We start from the raw sequence: 19,113 nt of genomic DNA on the forward strand, positions 1-19,113 counted from the left end.
AATCATCGATTTGATAAACTAGTTCGGCCAAAATAACCGATTTCCAAGTGCATGACAAAAATCTCAGACAAAAGTTGTTTAAAAATTTTAAGCCCAATGATTAATATTCCGAGTTATGGTTTTCGTAGAGCAGCAAACGTCTGTCTTCGTGAGTTCCGTTCGCTTTGCTCGAAGTCAATACTAACTCATATCAAATACTCCAAAAAATGCTTACCAACAGCGGGATTCTTACATACTTCATCGTGTCAATATCCGGCTCGATAAGCAATGCGGCCAACAAAAGGTGATCCGAACGAGGGCTTCAACAGTACCATAAAATGATAGTAGCAGAGAGTGGCCACCAGTCAGGAGCGCATATCCAATTCTAACCTAATCGATCCATCTTGCCCTTGAGAGGCATCTCTAGGGCATATGCTGCGCCATCGGCATTTTTTTCTTGAGCTGAAGCCCCGTCGATAACATGTTACGGAGCATCCGATTGCTGCTGCTGCTGCTGATGCGTATAGCTTGAATGTCGAAGACGCAGCACCTCTAAAGGCGTAGGATGATTTTGGATCGTTTTAGAACGAAAGGTGCCTTTCCAGCCACTGGCTGGATGCTAACGACAAGATCGCGCACAGATCGGCGGCTACAGAAATGACGAGATCCTGACTAGGTAGTCATATTGAATTGGATTTGAGCCAACCACAAACAGGCCAAGTTCACCGCTTCGTAACGCAAACCGCGCCGTTGCTTGTAGTTATGACCAAGAGATAATACTCGTGTTGTTGTGTGTATGTTGTTGCAGCCAGCACAGCAAAGAACAGAAAAAAATGAAGTAAGACACAGCAAGTAAAAAATGAAAAATACCAAAATCAATTTTTGATCATTTTTTGCTTCGGCTGCTTCACGACGGCGGCGGCAGTAATGGCAGTGCCAACACGTAAGCTTGTGAGGCCCATGCTCGAATGACGCTCCGCATCGATGTCCATTGGCTTGTAGTAGTATTGTCGCCATTGTTGTTAGCTTTTTTTTGGGGGGTAGCTGCCATCGCAGCAGTGGCAACGTCAGGGCAAGATGCGGCGCGATTCTGACGGCAGACGCAGCAACTACACACTAAAAGAGCATGCGAGCGTCTTTTCTCTCACGGTTGCTGTTCGCTTTTTTGCCTGTGAACAATACGACGGTCTTTCGTTGCTGGTTTTTTTTGAAAGACGACTGTCGTACGCCACTACATCGAATGCGCGGGTGCGAGTTGAGTTGTTAATAAAACCGGACCAAATTATTACACCCATACCGAAGTCGACGGAGGCATCATCGGCGTTTCGGACAGGTAACGAAGCTCCGATGCGACAGAAGGCAAATGGCGTCAAATAAAAGCAGCGGAAACAGAAGTACGCAAGTTCGCTGGTTAAAGGATATTTCCGCAGAAATAAAAGAATCGAATGAAAGGGGAAAGTATAACAGGCTATTTGTATCTACGTTTTTTCTCAGTTCAACAACAACAACAACAACAACAACAAACAAACAAACAAAATCTCGTCCTCTTAAAAGGAAAGGATTCACAGAATTACGCAGAAAAGATATCTACTAACTCCGCTGTAGCTGATCACTTCACTGCAGTGATAAAAGAAATCTGGGTATACAACTAGAAAGCGAAGACACGAAATTAGACGCAAGCAACAATGCGAAAATAGATTGGACAGGAAAATCTATTGGTTACGGCGATACGGAGGGGAAGAGTCCGTTCAAGACACTGCTGTTGTTCCGAAGCCGACAAGGGATAGTGGCCTCAAGCAATGAAACCAGATCGGGCCAAAGTTTCGGAGTTTTTGGACGAGATTGTATTTTCCGCTCGGAGGATTTTTTCTGCGACGCTGTGCTATCCGGTCAGGATTGGCAATATCGTCACAATCTGCCTCATCAATATTTTGCATCGACTTCTCGTTGCTTACCTAGAAAATTGTCCGAGAGCAGATCACAAGAGATTGCAACCCTTGTACTTGCTTGCGATACCTTGTTCTGCTAACGTGTCTGCTGTGCCGCGCACCCCGCGAAATACCGGTGGCAGACGTTGGTAATCCGCTGCGGCCATTGGACGCCGTCCGGGTGCACGCGTAGTTCTGCATATGTTTTCTCTGGTTACTCCATGAACAAACGGTGCTTTGCAGTTGATTGAATGTAGACAGTTGGCGCGCGAAATAGAGAGGGGTAGACAAGAAGCATCCAATAAGGCAAGCACATTCGATTACGTTGTTTGGGACGACTTCTTTTAAGGGGCACGGGGCACAAGCCGTGCATTTGTCATCAAAGCCACATGCGATACGCCACAGTTAGTTACAACATCAAGTAGACAATGAATGTCAACGGAAGGAAAAAGCAAGCAGCATGAGGGAACTGCAAAAAAAAGATCCAGATCCAAAGTCCATTTTTATATATACGACATCCATCGGTCAGGGTTCAGTCGATCGCCATTAGAGACCAGGTGCTTGCTGTTGTGTTTGCTTAGTATCTCTATCTTATCATCAGCCATTCTGTTATTCAGACCGAAAATGAGACGAAGAGAGCTTTTGAACAAGGGGATACTAAAATATCACGGTACTTCACAGTGGGCCCATAAGCTTGGTTCTGTTCATAGTACTGCCAGCTGAACCCCCCAGTTTTAACGCTTTATCGAACTTTGTAGGAGCACCAACGATTGAATTTTTCAACTAAATTATCCGCCAAGTGACTGATGTAAACCAAATGATTAATTAATTTATTGTTCTGTTATTAACTATCTACTTTATTACCTCTTAACGTACACCCATTATACCCTTTCTTGTTGGACGAAGGCCCTCTAATATGCCCCTGTCGCATTGCGTAACACACTCAAAAATCGCGTACTTATTTGCCCATTTCACAATCATACGTAGCGGACCGTTTATGTGCTTCATTGTAACTTCTCATTTTATATGTATTCATCTCATCACTCGGTTGTTTGCTGCATTCGGCATCGTGCGACAATTGTTAAGGTCGTAAGGCCATCTAAACAACTGATTTTTGCTTTTCTTCGACGTTTCGCGGAATCATCATCGAAAGTACACTACGAACTGCAACACCTGCTCGACCGCATTAGATATAGCTACGAGCTAACAACCTAGTATCTAGCAAAGTTGTAATTTTAGCTACGATACTTCTCCAAGTAGCCCGGAACACTTCACTGATCGCAATTAGAGGTACGGCTACCCATCTTCTGCCATGCGTCTTGACCGGCAGTCGGTAGGCGCTATATTTGTAGGGTGGCCGCCTCATCATAGCGTGTCACGTCGCTACTTCTATAAAATGAGACGTTGGCTTGTGGACCTTTTTTACGCAAGATAACCTTCCCCGAGGCCCCACCCCGTTGCACAACGATCACAGTACGATTATACACAGTATGTTTGTGTATATGTAACGCTGAAACGCCATTATAAACTAGTAACACCAACGCAGGCGCAGCTCGTAATTCTGATAAACTGAAAATGTAGTGCTTGGATTTCAAAAGTGGTTGATGTCGGTTAGCCTGCAAAGAAAGGGGCCGCCCCCCATCTTTGCCTCCAGCGTAGTCACACTGAAAGGGAGGCCATAAAAGTAGCACGTGCATATATAGACACGCATAGTCAAAAGTGTCCATGTATCGAGTGTATATGAAAGTTCACATCGCTTCAAATCCGTCCTAGTATATATACGCTCACGCAACGTACGAGTTAGTAAATAGAAGCTCTGCGTGAGAACGGGGTCTATTGCCTAGACAGTCTAACAGTTTGTTAGTTTTGATTAAACGTGTTTTTGTTGCAGGTTATCCATTAGAGCGCAGTTAGCACGTACTGTATTGCCAAATTGAAAGCGAGAAAAATCGGAACGTGTAGACAAACTAAGAACAACCTTTAAACAGTCTTCAAATAAGTTGGCTTTCAATTCTCCCATGAAAAACACTTCACAATCATGTATAACACAGCCATAATCATATATATATACTAAAGAGAAAAGCTTCCAAATGGCTAGGTCGATTCGGTTCCGTTGTCGCCAAAGCTATGACCATGGCTTACTGGCACGAGGCACACCTTGAGAATTGTTCACGCAGTCAGCGACTTGTAACAACGATAACACCAGCTCTGATTGCCATCACATATATATACGTAAGATGTCTCCGGGCGCTTTGACCTTCTACAGGTGTCACTTTTACCTTGCAGTTATTTAAATTGTCATTGCTCCAGCTGTTGCCGCCGTCATTGGCTTTGAAGATTGCCCCACCTCGCTCTGTTTCTAGAATGGCCAAACATGGACGACAGCTTCTCGGAAATAGGAGCAAACCGTCTGATCATCTTCTTGAAGATTTCCCTTAACACGCTAGAGTGGCTTCGTTCGCTAGATGATAAAAACACACTTACTATATAAATGATAGTGTAAATCATCTTCCATCGCATCTGTTTTTTTTTTTTACAGCAACTACATATAAACTGTAGATGGAAGAAATTAGGATCAACAACATATGGGTACGACACTAAAAGCAGCTGGAACTGATACTTGTACCTATCGTTTTCAGGACAAGACCTAACTTCCGCTAATAGTTTAATGTTAGTCCAATTCTTTTGCAGTGTTGTGGCGATCCGTATCGTTAAATGACAAATGTAGTTTAACCATCTTTCGTTCGTTTTTTAACTAGAGGAAATTATGTCGCATGTAAAAAAGATGGACACGCCTATTACACTCTGCGCACATATCAATTATACGCCATTCGACGGATTTTATTTCGGTAAAACGTACCCATTGCCATTAAATATTGCCAACGGACCGCGGTGTTTACGCCTACAGCTAAACGCGATCCTCGATGTCCCTTGCCCTAGCTGATATCGGATTTAAAAGGTAGACAGGAAAATCACCACCAGAAAAGCTCTTTACATGTTTCATTTTATCAAAGTAAAGAGATTTTGTATCAACGGCGGCGACTACAACGGTACCAATAAATCGAAATTGCTATTCTGACCAGCGTGAAAAACGTCACGGACGCGTAACCTTGACAAAGGCACCTATTTTTATTTGTGTCTGTTTATAATATTTATGCTAGGTTATCAATACGAAGTGTTGTTTTTTTCCGGTGAATCAATAAACGGCCTGCTATTTGAATACAGCATCTAAGTGTCGGTCACTTCAGAGGTAGGGTCAGAGATATAAACTGAAAATGATCAGTTGAGAAGTGTAGAAAAAGATTACTATTGTTGACTTGTGCTTACTGGTCAAATTTAGTGTAATTAGAGGGCCGGACAGAACAGACTGCTACCAGAGAAGATGAATAGAGGAAAACCTCTTTAACTCTAAGAATGAGAACTCTAAAAACGACTAGATGTTATAAAAGCGTTTGAAAGAAGGTGTGCAGAAGCGGATCTCTTCGTAGAACATTTTTAATAAACTGTATTATTTTACATATCCCTGCCTTGATTGATTGTCAAATTTACGCACTGTAGCATCTGTTCTTTATGACAAGCCTGATGGTCACCGCATTAAACGGGTTATTGGGCCTGGCTCACTGCCTGGGCCATCAGAGCGACTATTCTGTGTATCGGTGTAAAACATAGGCATAATGTGCTTCTTTTCGAGAACTCTTTTCGAGTTCCGAAAGGTCCTATTTTCGAATACTTCTAATTGTTTTTCTTTTCTTTTGTGTCGAATTCAGTTTTGTGCCACAAAAGGGACAAATCGATTATCTGTCATCAAACGAAAGCCAGACGTTCGTTTATTGCTAAATATGCAATCCTAAACAAAACGTAGATTTTTCTTGATTTTGTCAAAGCGTAATAGAAATACGGGTAATAGGGTTAAGCTCATCTTCGTCACGATTACGCTACTATATATGTATCATTTTACCGACAAAGATCGAATCCTTCAGTAAACAGATATTGCGTTGGTCAATTCCGTTATTCGGAAACAAGCGTATTAAGACGAAAGTGTGGGTAGAAATTGCTACTTCTTTACCTTCAGCGCCCAGGGCGCCCTGGGTTTGCCCGTACGAGGGAGCTACTTGCAGCAAAAATGTCGTTATTGTTGTTTCTCTTTGCTTACGGCTACGCCCCCTAAGGGTGATCCCAGCAAAATTCAGCTACCCTGGCCATAGACACGCTTGTTTTGACCACGACCACGCGTATGTTAAAGAGAGTAACAACTATCTTATGCCACCAAACGAGCGTCTACGACCACATGACAAAGGTACCGTTGCTTGCCGGACTCCTTCATAAGACCTCAGTAGATTAGATGTTAGCACGTACGGGAGGAAAGTTCCGAAGGCAACTACAAACGCTAAATGAGTCTCTTTAATAGGAAAGCGTGACATTTAACACAAACAAAAAAAGCTGTGTAGGATTTTCCAAATTAGCCCAACTATTTAACGCTAACCTATTTGGCTCTCGCATTGCTATGAGTACGGATAGCTAACTATTCATTAAGCTGGACAAATGACGCTATAATAGAGGTTCTTCCTGTGTTGGTTACTGGTTGTTTAAAGTGTATGACCCGAATTCTAATCAGAAACGGTAGCCAAAAAGTTACTGTATAGGGATACACGGGTTTTATAGCCATCACACGGCTGGAGCATTCAGATGCTTCGGTGCAATAGTTAACAAATGGATATACTGATGGCATGATCGAATGCGTAACGTAACAGTAGGAGATGGCGGAGGTAGTTCGTTTCTTGTGAAACAAGTTCTATGTACGATTGCATAGATTATTCTAGCTAAATTCAATCCAGCGTATAGCGATGGGTCGCCTGTGACGAACGAGCGTTCATTTGCCACAACAGGAGCTGCCAGCTTGAACGCAGCGTTTTAGGTATCAATAGGTACTGGACAATAATGGCTATAGACAAATCCTGCTATAGTATTCCTTATTACTAGCAGTCAACATCGACTAAGGGAAATAGGTCTCTATAAACGCACCGTATATTTATGCATGTGTAAAGATATGTCCTAGACTGGTTCCTAAGCTAGCAAATATATAAGGAACGCGTTCCTTAATCTGTGCGCGATACAGCTCGGTAGTGTACCGACAACGTATTTTGAATCTGCGATTGTAATTTCACGTTATGTTTACTGATTAGTCCGTCCACCAATGATGCTTAGTGAAGATGCACATGGGCACATCGTGAACAATTCGATGTCGGGATGTCTTTGAAGAACCCAAGTGGGTCTAGATTTCCGAGCGAATGATATTCATGATTCTCGGATCAAGCATCTACCTAAATCGAGGGTCTGATAGGATAAATCAATAAATTACCCTTCGATATTTATATGTAACAGTTGAATTGATCGGTGTTTTCCCAGTGGCAGCAGCAGTAGCGGTTGTAACATCGATCGGTCGCTATATCAGAGCAGTGTTTATTGGGAACAGTTTAGTATTAATATATAGGTACTTTTCTATTAGTACGTGTGCTCGCAGTGGTGCCATCATGAACGATACAGTTTCACTGCCCCATAGCGGGCATTATTTGGGTCCCGTCTTTGCGAAGCTAGTGGATTAAACACCGCTAGATGTCAACAGAACTAGACGTTTCTTCGGCAGGGATTAAGCAGGACTGTTGTTTGATTTCTAGTCGTTCTTAGATGTTGAGCGCATATTTGCACACTTCTCATGTATAAATAAATCCACTGATACCCCCCTGTAAACATGCTATAGATATTATTATAATCGATTACTATTGCCAATTATATATCGTAGCACTTGCACACGATTTAATTGTTAACATAGAACATTATTACAGAAGCCTTCGTAGCGCTCGTATCAATGGAGACGATAACTAGATCTAGATGTACATACGAGCAGAATCCCAAACGCAACAGGAAAATAATACCTAGCACAGCTGAACTAATCGGCCGGATATTTCAAATAATAACAAAAAAACTAACATAACAACAAGCAGTGATAAGCACACTTCCTACATAGTACGGACACATTGAGGCACGAAGCGTCGCATGACCTCGATGTCATTCGCTAACGTAAGCTATGACACTTCCTCGCCAATAGCGTCAACGGCGCGAAGATAGACCTGCCTGATGGGGACGGTCCCCTTATAGTCCATCCGATGCGTAAACAAGACTCTCGGTTGTTTTAGAATCGGTCATTTCATCATAGCCATAATCAAAAGCCCGATTTTACCAATTGTTTTCAGCTACTGTTACGCTAGCTGCCTGAAATTACGACGTCCGGACTGCCTTCATGAGATTCGATCACCGGTAACTGCCGGTGCGAATTTCGTTGGGTAACGTACCTATATGTGACATTTCGCAGGGTTCACTTTCTTCATTCAGCTCCTGTCCCCGAGTGGCAGCAAGGAAAAAGATGTTTACTCTTCATCAAACTATCTACATAATAAATTCCTCTTATAAGCAGTAGGCATGATCTACAAGATTAAAATTCCGTCTTCGAAGACCGTCATTTTTTCGCATGTACCAAAATGTCACATATACCTACGCTGTCCTGATTGACCAATGCTGCACACTTAGTGCGTGATTATGCCACTCTACTGATCTCTACGATGAAACCATTATCCATTGACAAACTGCCCCGAGACACATCAACGTGGAGGTGCACACCCCCAGATGTCCTTATCTATGCAGGCCATCACTAGTGTCCACGTGAATCGCTTTTTACATTAAATGTCCTCAAGTAGTCGGTAAGCCGTCCCCTGTTCTCAGTGGCAACGACAACCGAATATCGCTGGACGTCAACAACAACGGAATAATAAGCAGAAGCCACAGCTACAGAAGTGAAAAAAAAAAATAAATAAATAAAAGGAAAAACTCAAATCTCGTCGCTTCAATCATTATTATTATTTGATTCTGGACGGCCGACCGAAAAGACGAACTGCAACGACGCGACAGCGGCGTGCGTAGCGTACTTTCGCTTCAACTTTGTTTTTCGCTACCGCTACCACTTGTACCACTGCGATTGCTCTTCGATCGTCGCTCGCGGTGTTTGGTAAACGACTGGCCAGACGCTTCTGCGGCAGGTTTATTCTGCTGGCGTTACTTGTGCGGTTTACGCTGTATGTATCGTATCAGCTGCTATGATCATTGCAGTTATTAGCTTTGTCGTTGTCGTCGTCTGCGCTGGTTAGTGACTTCGGTGGTAATATTTGTGCCGGTAACGGGTATGACGGTGCGCGTGGCTATAACGTTCTCTCCCGCAGATTTCGAATGTCACACAGCGCCGTCCCTACCATCGCAAAAACGCCGACGGCACCGGCAGTAGCCGTGAAGTAAAGGTTCATTTCATAGTTAGGCAAATATTTTGACCAGAAACCAGAGCCTTGTTATGCGAACTAACCTTTGGCTAATCCTTTATAGAAACAAATCTTCGGAATCATCTTACGGTATCACAGCCAACGCCAAATTAGCTAGCTACCAGCTGTGGACTCGCAGAAACTGACTGCACCTAGCACACCTGCGATACCAGCCTCTAGGCGAGACTAACCTACCGCGATACAGACAGACATCGCGTTGGTGCAAACAGCTCCATTTCCACACAGCCATAAGCCCATCATTTACAAACGCACCCAAATAATATATGCCCCTATATATATATAAGATTTTGTATGTGCGTGCGACAAGGGATGGGGGCTTCGCCCGCTAGATGAATGTATGGACGTGGACAAGTAAATGGTCGGACGGGACCGTGGACACAGTGTCGTGAAACAAAGAGAAAACACAGGGAGTCCGAAGTTGCCAGAAGGGTCTCCAGAATAAAGGGCCGATGCAACAGTTGCTAGAGCATGAGCAAAATACGAAACGGAAAAAATGTTATTAAACGAGTAAAAATAAAGCTCGAAATCATGATCGTTATAATAAAAGTCATAGTGATGATGGGTAAAAATGACTATAATCAATATACATATAAGTGGAGCAAATGTTCTTCGCTGGGAAAAATCTTAATAGATAGGGCTAGTTAAGCTTAATGATATTGTTTGATAGTTGTGGAGGTATGGATTTGTTTGATTACTCACTCACTCATTAAAAAGTGTGAAAGGATTGCATTGGAGAAAACGTGGCTAACGTGCAAAATGGGTACAGAATGGCGTCCGACGCATGACAGACGCGTAGCACTTAATAAAGATTGGGAACAAAACTTGTCAAGCTAGCCACAAACCGGTATGCATATAGGTGTTAATTGACAGTATTGGAAATATAGAAACTCTTATCACTAATCTCTTGAAGGTCGAGCCCGGCACGTGCTAGTATATAGTTCCTTAAAGTTCCTTAAACTTAACCTAACGGATAAACATGCTCAATACTTTGCAACATGAACACATATAGATGGAAATTTTTTGTTAATATTTAAAAGCACAAAATTAACATAAGCAATTAATAAATAAATAAAGTAAATACGTGTTAGCTATATTCAACATGCCTATGTCCACCCGACTGTATGACAGCCATATTGACTTTATAATTAGAACATAATAACGAAGTGAGCCGCCCTGATTCCCGTGATGATGCTCTAATAATACCTTAGGAACGCGTGATGAGGTTAGGCATACGCTGATTCGTGCTGGAAGAACCCAAACCTTTGTGGTAATGTTGAACCGGATATGGAACTCGAAATATGTAACCGAGTCGTTCTTAAAGCACTTTTGGATTTCAGAAAGTTGAGGATCAACTCATTGCGCAAATCTGACATCACTCCCAACTTTTCTGTTTGGTCCTGGTACGAACGAACGTTACATTTACTTTAGTACTTATCTATGGGTCACGTCTACCTTGTTCAGAACATCTCGAACATTCAGTTAACTATATGCAGCCACTTACAACGCCGGATATTTACCAAATACCTTCAAGTCAGAAGCGAACTTAGATACAAAATCCAACTGTACGGTAGCAGCTTATTAGCTGAACTATGACGTCAACCGCAGCAGCAGATCCAGCTGGAATATAGTCGACGCCACATACGATCCGAACTGTCCCTTAATCACACCTATTTATTCATTGAATCTGAAAACAATAACATTGCCGCTTTCGCATAGACGGAAGGTTTCACGCACCGCCAATATCACCTACCTCCCATTAGCTATCGTGCCCGTCAATGTTGTCGCGCCACTTGCCGTCTGATGACCAACGCCCCTGCCTCGTGCCGACGACAACGGTAGCAGCGAGGCGTTATTGTATACAAAATTTTCTGTACAACACGACAACTACGATAACAACGAACGGCTACCAGAATCAACAGCTGCAATCGTAATAACAAAAAAGCAGCATAACTCGACCAGAGAATGCATTTTACGAGCTTTGCTGGTTACCTTATTTCTTTTTTTTGTTCCATATTTATTTGGTATCGAATAGATGCAACGCGCTAATTTCAATTTGGGCATAGTAGACTAGCTTTCACGCAGGGATCTGCCACCTACTGCACCTGTAGCCCACTGGTATGCTTTTGGGCATTTGGATTCGCCCTGCAATCTTTCCGTTCTTGTTGATCACTTTGTGGAGCCAATGCGTACCGCAGAAGTCTCAGTGGCGACAACAACGACAGCGGCAGCTTCACGATCGTCTGTTTTCTTTTTTAAATCACATCAGATTATTGCTCCAAATTGTAATGCTGTTGGTAATGGTCTCAATGACACTGATCTTGCTTTTTTTTTTAATCCTTTTGTTGCTATTGTTGATGTATTGGCGCCCTACTATTTCGCCGTCGCCTCTCGAGAAGATTGGTCAGACGGCGTTATCGCTATGGATATGTTTTCGTACTAATTCGAATCTCGTTGTGGTGGATGTTGGAGGCAATAAAAACACGACAAAACGTAAGGAAGGCTGAGTGCGAAGAAGAAGCACGAAACGCGCGAAGAGTAATTAGGAAAAAAGGAAAGACCAGGTCACAAGGACATCGAATACGTTTATATAAAATCGTATGCGTAAAGCGATGCACACTGGAAGCATATGACCCAATGCGCTATTGCTGGCGGAATGATGTTCACCTGGCGGTGTGCATACTACCGGATGAACGTGCATACAAGTGTCCTGATTGTTGCCAACTTTCTTAAACAATAAAGTGAAACAAGTGGCTAAGCCGGTGGATAAGGTAATCGGATCAGGACGCCTTTAATGATCGCACAAGTAGTAACTTCGACTGAAACCGGGATCAGTCAGTATCGAGAATAGGTCAATAGAGTGTGCTTGTTTCGTCTCGTATCGATGACAACATACATTACATTAGTATAAACTTACAAAGTTGCGACCTTTGTACTGGCAAAAGGCGAGATGGAGCTAATAGCTGCTTCGCACCCAAAGATAACCATGATGATGGCGAGGCGATTACTATGAATGGCGGTAACCTTCAAGTTGGAGGTGCTCCATAAGCGGCCCTAATTGTAACCAAATTAAAATTAATTTGTATATCATACGCATATTATACTCCTTTCAAACTCGTACATGTCATTTAGTTCCTGCATGATCGTTTTCATGGTAATGTAGGGGCATGATGTTCGTTCAGTGAATTCAGATACACGTGAGGTGTTCTGCGTTTAAAACCGGGAGTAGACTTTGTGTTGAGAGGGCCCATCCGTCTGAAGCAATGCTCAAAGGCAGTACTAGAACACCTTAGCTTAGAACAAGCAAGCTTAGAACACCTTCATTAATTTAGTTTATGATCAGAAGCGAAGCATCCGTGGCATAATTCACGAAATCAAAAAAAAGAAACACTGGCGCAAAGGACGGTTGCCCGCTAATAGTAGCTAGACAGATTCATGCTCTCGACTTTTATTTCGCCTCACCTGTTTGGCTTCGGCGCTTTAGAGGCAGCGTACGTATATCTGTTATGTCTTGCCTTGTCTATTGTTATAAGCTCTTGCTATCAGCTGTGTCTGATATCGTGGCTAAGTCCGCACTGGTAACAGTAGTTGTTCTTGGCTAAGCTGTACTGCTAGAAATAACAATGGCTATTCATACCATTCATTTAAGCAGTGATGTTCACTGAACTATTTGTTAGGCCAGCGCATCCGCGTATATGCGATGTCTGCCCGCTAACCATAGGGCATACATGTATAGGTGATAAAAATAGGAGATACCAAATAGATTTATAGAAAACATACAGAGAGAGAGAGAGGGAGAGAGGGATAATCAGCGAAGATTTCTTTCTTTTTTCCTGCTCTCCCGAAAACCATGGCGGGGGCGGTCTAGTATGAACTATACTGATTACAGACATGCAGCAACGGACAGGGCAGAAAGCCCACGGCAATGACTTTATAACACGGTGAAGATTCGTCGATGATGACAATGACCAAGACAAAAACGCGGACGGATAAGACAAGCTAACGCAAGGACCCATCGCTGCACGACGTCGGTGCATACGCAGCGCGAGAAGTGCGCCTAATAGTGGAGTCGTACAGTACGGCATCGCCTGCTGCTGCTGGTATGACTCAGAACGATAAGCCTAGCGTGTGATGTTCCTTAGGACAACCTATGTCTTATAAGCAAGGCACAGTGAGCAGAAAATCGAACAATACTTTTCGTTTGTGCCTCGCTTCATTTCTATCTACATGTAACTCTATAGCAGGTGTACAGCGGCAAAAGTTTTGAATCCGTTGCGACCAGGCGCTCTGGCATTGTGAGACACCTTTTGATTGCATTGTGACAATCGCCATTTTTGATGATCCCGTCGAGAAATTGACTCTCTGATGGTTTTCGACCAGTTGGCAGTCCTCTGACGACTTTCGCTCGCGTTAGGAACCTCTTGACCGCCGTCGGCATTCGCAAATTCCGTCTTAGCCGCAATTGTGCCCACAGAGAAAACAACATGTACGTTTTTTTTCTCTGCGTTATACGTCGGAGTCTAGGCTAGCTACAAACAGCCTGTTATGATCTTGATTGTCGACTCAATAGCTGGTCTCGCCATCTGATATAACGGTGACGTTCTTGTCCGCAAATAGATGAACCGGACTTCACAAGCGTAACCATAAAACAAAGCGCAACAGATGGAACACTACGTACTTGGTCGAAGTATGTCGATGTTATGATTTCCACCTTTCAATCCGTCGCCCGCCGGCTCGATACTTAAGTATTTTAGGGAGGTGAAAAAAGAAGCGTGGGGCTGCAGCAGTTTGTTCCAAACTACCTACTAACCGTTGTCTATATATCTTAACAAAATACGATGAATAAGACAGCTGTCTCTTCTATAGCAATGATTTACATCGGGATCCAGGGTCAAGTCCAGATGGCTACGTAAAACAATCGGGTACGTGGGCGGCAAACTTGCTGAAAACTATACTGGTTAGTATAGTGGTTTGATGTATTCTTTTCTATGTTGGACCAGTTATTGGTAACTTTCGCATAACAGACTCGCCGATATAATGTTTAAGCTAGAAATATTGTCGTTGACGCGAGCGTAGTTTTTGGCGTGTAGAAATGTCGCGTTCGTACGTTAACTTACCCTGGATTGGTGGATGGTTTGCGTGGGTCTGAACCGCGCGGTCTACTTGATCACTATAACGCCGCTGTGAGGGCTTCTTGACTAATCGCCTTCGTAGAATAATGTTTAAAAATAATAATAGGGATAATTATAGTAGGCCTTTTTTAGATTGTTTATCGATCAAGCTTGCTTCACCCTCACTCTGACCTGCTGTAAATTTGTATCATTTTAAAAGCTCTGTCTATGAAAACTTTTGATTCGCTATTGCTATACATCTATATATCGCCATGTTTTTCTTATTTTGCTTTATAATATCGTCTTAATCACCTTTAGAACGAGGTATGCGTAACGTTGTTCCATGGGAGAGACTGGTAGTCTGGGCCTCTGTCGTAACCTGGTTCTAGTTACCAGACCTAATAAGAAACATGTCTATGCCTGTTCATCATATACAAGTACTCGTTTGTAAGTATTCGATCCGGCGGTTATAAATGCTACTTTGTCACATTTACGAGTTACCCGACCGTTAACCCTTAAATCGATGACCACATAAAAACGGGAAGCGTGTCTATGATCTCAGATGCATGCTCAGCGTCCGAGGTACATAAAAAAAAACTCAGTTAATAGCACAAATGCGAACAGCAGCTCTCGAATCACCAACTGATTTACAATATGAATTATCTTAACTTGACGATAATTATCTTTAGCGCACATAGAACTTGTTGTTCAGCCATTGCCCATAGCTACGGTATAAGGCGTTTTATTATACGCTTACGCGGTCAATTTCTACGTCATTTGCGGACATTTTTGTCACCTTCGTCCTTTGCGTTTTCCGTGACAATCTCCGATTCCCTCAAGTACTAGCTCTATTTCCCAGCACTTGTCCGTCGTCGACACTGTTCTTAATGTAATTTCTGGCGAACGTATTTTCACACTTATCGTCCCTCGTACTTGGACATATAGCGTTGTACACAGTACATTGATGGTTTTGCTATAGCGCGACGTGTCGTAGTTTACATGCAGGTCTCCGCTGTCGTGACTCCCGCTTGGCGCCGGAACGACGACGCTGTTCGTATCACGCTATTGTTGTTTCTATTCTCATACATGTATTATTGCGCCTATCCGGAACGGCGGCAGCAGCCGCTGTAAAGCCTACGGCAGAGTCGACGTCGCAGTGGCGATTTCGCGGGAAACCAACGTGCAACAGCGGCAGACGTTGCTGATTTGTTCAATTTGACAGCATCGCGCCCGATTGCTATGGTCATATATCGCTTCAAGGCGCTTACGACCTGTCTGCGGACAGTCTTCCTTGGCGCGGTATCGGCAGACATCGAGATAGCTTCTGTCTGTATCATGGGCCCTAGAGGCTAGGGGTATACTGCGACAGTAGATCTGTATTTCTGCGCCACCGCCGCCGATGCCTGCGCCATAGTTATATGGGAAGGGAATTAAGTCGTGATGCTATACCATTTGGTGCACTGCAACGAGAGACGCTTCGATCCAGCCAACCAACCACCCCACACGTTGTATATTAAGCTGAAATTGAAATGACTAGAACGGCCATGATAATAACTGTGACTAACAAGAAAGAATATATAAACAAACAATATCACCACCGACTACGGGCCTGATATAAAAAAAAAAAAACAATAGAAATAAACGCCCCTTGCTGCAACTACTATTAGCTTTTTGCTGATTTTGACGCTACGCTCTACTGCCGGCCGTGTCAGGTGATGATGCGTCGAAATGCTCCTTTAGATTGGATGAACTTGTTCAATTGGTTTATTCGTTGGTATCTAGCTTTGCTTGTTCGTCGAACGAATGCATGGACTAAAATAACGAAATTTCCTCGCAGGGGGGTGGAACCGCGGGTGAGTGAGCTTCGCTGGCGAGAAGATTCGGTGGCGATGGCTTGAAACGAAGCGTCAGTATATGCCAAGGACCAATATATATGCTGATCAAAGGGTTATTGTTGTTGCCGGCAATGCTGATCTCGAGGCTGGCGGCGTCTTGCATTTAGTAAGGGAGAAGCACGTTCATTGTTAATAACGTTGCGGCAGCAAAAGAAATGGCCGCTCTTGTCTCGGCCCCTGGAATAGGTGAAAGTCACAGTTCTAGCATGTTAGACGCCGCCGTCGTTAGCGTACTTTTGTCATCTACAAGGACGAAGCGGGATGCTGCGACAATGAAACGCAACAAAGTTGTGGTATAAGGTGGCGTACAGTAAGACGGCGGCAGACGTAAAGCGACTGATTAATGGTAAAAGTGCAAAAAAGTACTTCAACGTTTTTCGTTTTACGATATTGTGTCTGTCTCGATATCGACGAAATCTAGATATTGTGATCAAATATGAACGCTGACCGTAACACTCCGAGAGCAAAATGGGGGCCTGCAATTCAATGAGGATGACTTTTTTCGAGCAATTGCTAGCGCTCGTTGTGAACACTGTTTTTACTGTTGTTCATCGCGGTATATTCCGGGCAAGAAGGGGACTTCTGCTAATTTATCGATTTTAAATGACTGTTCATTTATTATAGAACTAATTAATATGTGCATCGTTCCATCGTTGATTAGACAAGACCGTACCAATAAAATGAACTCAGATAGTATTCAACATTTGTAATCCTACTGACCCGATCAACTGTGAGCCGCTACATCTAAGTGAATGTTATATTATACGCTTTGCTTTTGTCTATTGCTGTTACTATTAATTATAGTTTAACTACCGCTAGAGTGATTGCTTCTATGAACATTAAGCCCGTTACACAAACGATTCTCCCTCAGGTCCTCATATGTACGGTGGCCAGGATGGTAGAACGCCCTAAAACAGCGTTCAGGGCGGTACCGGCTAAGTACAGCCGTTTTGTGACTCACAGTAAAATACTTATAGCAAAGCAAATATGAGGCGGCACGGGGAAAGACAATCCGTTGAAGCGAGTGGCAAGCCATCGCGGCTTTTGTTATCTTCTTACTAACGCTAGTCCAATCATGTTCTAGCCCATGCTCAAGTACATTGTTCTCGTAGGGACTGTACCATGCACCGCCAACCAAAGTGGCTCGTTTTAGACCCTGCTTAGCGACCGCCGAAGCAACAACAAGAGAATCGATAACAACAACAGGCGTAAATTTCGGTACGCGCTGGCCGGCGCGTTTCGTCTCCCAACTGACACGGCGAAGACGTTCACGCCAAGAAGAAAAACAATCGTCTATACTCTACAGCGATGCAAAGGTCTGGATTAGGTTTACAGCGTCGCTGGTACTGTTAGTTCCCGTTTTGGCACAGCGTTGACCCTCGACCAGATGGAAGGACAGTGAATGGCACTGGGAGGTCCTAGACAGGCGATAACCAAAGCGAAGATGAAATGAGAACAAGCTGCTCCGGAGCGCCAAATCTGTTGCGCGTTTCCGCCAACAGGAAACACCTCGTCAGGGACTCGTTTGGACAGTTTGCGTCCTCCCGCAGCAGCAATGGCAGCCGGCACAGAGAGACGTATAGCATTTATCAGAGTGCGGACTGTGACGAGCTAGCCAGACTGTCGTCTGGCTAGCTCGTCACAGTCCACACTGACATTCAAACTGTCACCGCACTGGCGGCAACACTGCCGACAATGATGACCGAGATTATGATCTTGAGCTCTTATATCGCTCGCGTATGCTAAATTGGAATTTGTTGTTGTTATCGTCTTCGTTCGAGTGGTTCTCCTTCGCGCTGCCGTTTGGCATTGCGTTTGTTGTTTTTAACAACGACGCCTATAGAAAGGCGCTCGCAGCTGTTCGTAGCTAATGATAGCGTCGTGGTATTTATCGCGATGGTGGCAACGGTGGTCCCAGTCGGCGCCCATATTCAACATACGGCTTTATCCTGATGACGATGTCTTCTGCTGTTTGCGGCTGCCGCCGCTGTACAAAGCGATCAACAAAACCGTTAAAAGCGAAATTGCTTTTTTCCTAACTCACCTCAGTTTTCCTTCTACAGTCACGCTGATCTTCAGTGGTCGGACAGCGTATGCGTCCCCTTCAGCGCAAGACAACGCTGCGAACTTGTTAAATAAACGCAGAAGCACGTCCGCTAGGAACGCGCAAATCGGTGCTGGCAGCGGCAAATAACACAGCGAACGGCTGATTGGTGATTATGTAGCCATGCGGCAGTATGGAGAGTGCCTGCTATAGTATTGAGATGGTTATAGCTAACATAACGTGTGCACAGACACAACAATTGCGCCGACAGCGTAGAACATATCCATGTTTTTCGGGCGGCATCTACAGCTTTGCAGATTTTTTGGGGGTAAGAGCATAAAGTGCCCTTTAGTGAACAATTGCGTACAAGCAGCGGGTATGCAAGTACAAATCTGCTGGTCACTATTAGCCAGATTAGCAGGCAAACTCTGAAGAATGATGACAGCAGCAAACTAGGCAAGCCAAACTACCGCTAGAGGCTCTTCTACTTCATCTCGGATGATGCGATAGCCGCTTGTGGCACTGCTGTCGTTCTTTTGTCAGCGATTGTTACGGTACCAAGACGCTGAGAGGTGATTTGAGCACGCCTTTGAAAAACAAGGGCGCTAATCGTAGGCCGTTTTTCTACTTCTCTTAGCTCTTACGCAGATATAAAGGAGTCGACTTTTGCTAGTAGTGGCGTACGCTTAGCTGCTGTTGTTGTTATTACTGAGATGAAGGCTATTAATAATGCCGCTGATTTTTAGGGTCTTTGCGATTGCTAGTTGACACTAC

General features: G+C 43.8%; 1 protein-coding gene across 1 annotated transcript in view; it reads left to right on the forward strand.

Moving 5' to 3' along the window:
- The window catches only part of LOC111273676 (uncharacterized), a 74,152-nt gene that overhangs the window by 5,451 nt on the left and 49,588 nt on the right, over window positions 1-19,113 (forward strand). The gene's annotated exons all lie outside the window — the stretch shown is intronic.

Source organism: Varroa jacobsoni, unplaced genomic scaffold (genome assembly GCF_002532875.2).
Source record: "Varroa jacobsoni isolate VJ856 unplaced genomic scaffold, vjacob_1.0 scaffold_214, whole genome shotgun sequence".
Classification (NCBI taxonomy): domain Eukaryota; kingdom Metazoa; phylum Arthropoda; class Arachnida; order Mesostigmata; family Varroidae; genus Varroa; species Varroa jacobsoni.